This window comes from Anser brachyrhynchus (genome assembly GCF_964034855.1).
Source record: "Anser brachyrhynchus genome assembly, chromosome: Z".
Taxonomy (NCBI): Eukaryota; Metazoa; Chordata; class Aves; order Anseriformes; family Anatidae; genus Anser; species Anser brachyrhynchus.
The window spans coordinates 7,810,329-7,814,434 of NC_137697.1; the positions used below are offsets into that span (position 1 = coordinate 7,810,329).

Sequence of the window (4,106 nt, forward strand, 5' to 3'; positions counted from 1 at the left end):
TTTTCATGCCGAGGTTTTTGTCAAAAATCAATGCTGCTTCCAAAAAGGTTTCAACATTAATTACATTACAGACTTTGATGGAAAAATATTTGGCCAAAATGTTTGAAGAGCCCTTCCCATGCAGACAGAACACGTGGGGATGGCTGAAATTGGTAATAAGCGTTCAAAATATCAAGTAATACTTGCTAATCACAGGATGCCCAGGTTAGCATGAGAAGTTTGATGTGGATATACTTTATGTTTTTTAGCCACTTGCCTTAAACTTAATTTTGAAAGCTGAGAAATTTATTAGCTCCTCCATCTATGCTCTCATTCCCTTAACTGACTTGTCAGCTCACAACTTAATTTCTGCAGAAAAGCCAGATGCAGTTGACTCTCCTTCATTTACACTGGCCAGTGCAGCACACAGATCAGCACAAGGCACAACCATAGCAGAATATCACCCTCCTAACTTATCCCCATCTAGGTTAGGGAAGCAACTGCTGCTAGAAGAAGAAATAAGATATCACTGCACTCCAGCCAAAAGTGCATAGTCTGGGTGTGATGGTGCTTCCTCTATCAAATCTGGAAAACTGAAGAAAGTAGATACATATGTCAGTGCTTTGCTTTTGTCTATTCTGTTTATTGTTATCAGATAGAACAAAGGGAATAGCTCAGAGAAAGCATACCTCCCAACCCACCCCCCCCCAAAAAAAAAAAAAAAAAAGAAAAAGGTACGGAGAAACATTTTTATCTCTAGTGGTGTGTGGCATCAGCTCCACAGCATGGGACGAACATCTAAAGATCTAAAGATGATCTACCATGTCAGGAAACAACAGAAAAAAGGCAAAACTGAAAGCTGAAAAAGCAAACTGAACTGAGACTGACCCACAGAAAGGGTCACCAGACCAGAGGCAGTGAAGAGCACATGAAGCTCTGTGCAGCAGTCCTGGGTCCAACAGGGTAGTGTTGAAACCAGAATAATTTCTCACCAGCAAGCCAGCAAGGCTGAATCTTACATGCTGAATAAAGCAGAGTTCCCTTTGCTGCTGGGGAGAGCTTTTCTGAGTGTGTATTCTGGCAAAGACACGAAGGAAATATGTGCCTAGGAAGTAGAAAATCGAAAAGAAAAAAAAAAAGCCTGGGTGCAACACTGCTGTCACACAGGTGCCTTTCGGCTTTGGGTCTCTGGGACCGCGTGATACTGTACAACCACCCCCCTGAGAAAAAGTAATTTAAACTAGCTGTGGTAACAGCTGAACCCATCCTTGTTTCTGCCTGAACACAGAAACTTCAAGAGAGGCCGCAGGATGGCATCAACCCTGCCATCCTGCCACAGGATGGCACAGACAAGGCTTGCTGGCAGGCATGGCACACCTCAGGGTCCTGATCCTCTTTACTCAGGGTCTTCCGAGCTAAGGGCGAGGAGTGGGAGAAAGAATGGTTTGAAGGAAGCTTCCAACCCTGTCTCTTTGGCTTCTTTCTTTGGACACTTTTTGCAGTTTGGCTGGTGGTGTTCATACGAGCCTTCCCTCCACCTTGCACTTTCCCCATCCCTGTGAAAAATGTTGGTCAGTTCCCAAAGAAGACGTATCGTTTTCAGTATAACCCTCAAAGTGAAGAAACAGAGGTAGATGGCAAGTTTTTTGATTGATTGTAGCTGTCAGGATGCTCATATCAGAAACGTCAAACGTTTCCAACTCTTTTCCTCCACTTCATGAGCCAACATCTTTCCCTCTCCAGCCACTCAGCACTGTTCACCTCTGCTCAGGATTCCAGTATCACTGTGGGAAAAGAAAACTGCAACCTGGCTCGGAGCAATCCCACCGAGATCAACCACATCTGCAGGTAGCCCTAAGCCAGCTTTGTTCCTTTGTTGGCAAGGGCAGCTCCAACTGTCCTGCCCAAATGCGACCATCTCAGGCTCCAGCACAATCACAGAAGCAGGATTTCTTAAAACATCCAGGATGGTTGCTGATAGAGAGACATCCTCCATGCTAGTCCAAGAACAATCCTTTCAGTACTTAAATTCTGATGCATTTTTTTCATGTGTGTCCAGGGCTAACATGTTCTTTATGACCTGAAAAGAAATACAAAAGTAATCCCACAAAGCATTAGCAATGCAGACTTAAGAGGAAAAAATCTATTATTGATTTTCAGTTCAAGTGTTTTCTTGTACTCTGTTTTCCAAGGCACTGGCTATTGAGTTTCTTACAAGTACATTCTGTGTCCTGGGGTGATGAGACCTACAGTTTGATACCAGTGTCAAAGGTCTTCATGCAAACAAACAAAAAAAAGGCAATAATGTTCAAACTGATGGCACCACAGTGCCTGAAGTAGGTTAGGGAGGAAATGGGAACAAAATCTGTCTGAAAGGGGAGATCTCTGTAGTTTCACATCTGCTATACTTTTGGTCCTTTGGCTTCATATCCTTTCTGTGTTGCAGCATTCTTTTATCCATGCTCCCGGGGGGAAGATTAATTGCTAAGAAGGGCTGTTCTTCCCCTTGGGTGTCCCCCTGTGGATGATACAAAGGAACCTCCCCTACAGCTTCCACACACGGTCATGCAGAAAACCAGTGTCTGAAGATTTTGTCAAAACAGTCCATCTATTTGGATAGAGTTGAAAACCAGCTGTTTTTCAAGTTAACTGGTATCAGTTGAGTGAATTAATTAGTATGGTGTATAAAATAAACCATCTCCCTACCTGCAGTAGTCTGGGCAGTGCAAAACAGCACCGTGGGTACCTCCATCCTGCTAGTTCAAACGCACCTTCATGCCCCTGCAAGACCCATTTCCACTATCATCACTCAAACTCACAGCAGCTGCCCGGCTCCCCTTTTCCAGGCAGTGCACTGGGCTCTCATATGCTGACACCAAAACTCCCAGCTCCCTCCTCCTGGTGTCTTCTGACTCTATTTGTGCTCTTGCCAGAAGAGGAGAGCTCAGAAGGAGGGGTAAGCCCATGGTCCAGCTCTGTGAAGGTGTATTCTAAACATCTTAGTGCTATGGTCAAGAAATTCACAGTACAGCATAGCAGACTTCGATACTAACTTCAAAGTGCAATATAGACAGGGACTGGGATCCACATGGCAGGCTGTGAGCAGCACCAGGGTCTATAGCGTACATCATGCACAAACTCTTTTTGCTTGTACATACATCCCAGCTTTTTAGATGAAGTGGTTACCTTTGGGCTCATCTCTGGGCTTCCATGTTGAGTACATAGCCCCTCACAGCTGTCAAGAGAAGCTGGCGTGCATGAACTCAGTATAAGCAAGAACAGATGTGCCTTCTCAATAGGACTGAACTAATAACTTCAGGACATGTCTAACATTAACATTACCACAGATGCACCCACCTGAACAGGGGAGCAGTGGGGTGGCAAGCTTGCCAGCTGTAAATGTCCTCATTTATTGTTACTAATTGCAAGCCTAATTGCAGCTCCCTCACAATTAGGAGTCCCAGTGCACCTGCTGATGACCTGACAAACAGGGTCTAAGAAAGACCCACAGCTGCGAGGATAAATTTTTCTTTTAGAAAATCACAGTTGTTCATACCTTCATCTCCGCTACAAACCCTTCCACTTTCCTCTGTGTCTCTCGTGATCCCACTGTACACCCTGCTCTGCCCAACCTCAGCTCAGTCTGCTGCCTCCGTGTGAGTAAATGCATTTGTGCTGTCTGCTCTGTGGTGGTTATCCACATGCTGCCTCCCACCCAATGGGACAGGCGAGGTGGCTTGAAATAGGGAGAAATCCTGACAGCTGGAGGAAGAATTTCTCCTACATGCTTTCCCATCTTTGTAGTGGACAGAGGGGACCGTGCTGATGTGTCTGCCTGTGTTGAAGAAGAGGTGTCTGCACCACTCCCCAGCCTGGGTGAAGCCACAGGGAAGCCCCAAGCTGCTGTGGCTGGGACTGAACACAATGCTCGGCCTGGGTCCTTACAGTTTGGAACTCGCTCCTGCAGCATAAATGAAAACAGAGCAACTACTTCACGTGGCTGAGCTGTGTGTTGTGAAAGGCTTCTGCTGGCAGAGAGGAGCACTGGGAGCATGCACATGTGGGAAGAGCAAGCTTTGGGGGAGTAGGCCACAAGGCTGGTTTAGCCAGAGCTTTACATGGCCCAG

General features: G+C 45.9%; 1 long non-coding RNA gene across 1 annotated transcript; it reads right to left on the minus strand.

Annotated features, from left to right (window-relative positions):
• Positions 1-1,587: 1,587 nt before the first annotated feature.
• LOC308186097 lies at positions 1,588-3,310 on the minus strand. The gene is made up of 2 exons (XR_013943910.1): positions 2,686-3,310; positions 1,588-2,059 (listed from the first exon to the last, which is right to left on the minus strand). It is a non-coding gene; the product is annotated as an uncharacterized lncRNA (long non-coding RNA).
• Between the last annotated feature and the right edge of the window lie 796 nt (positions 3,311-4,106).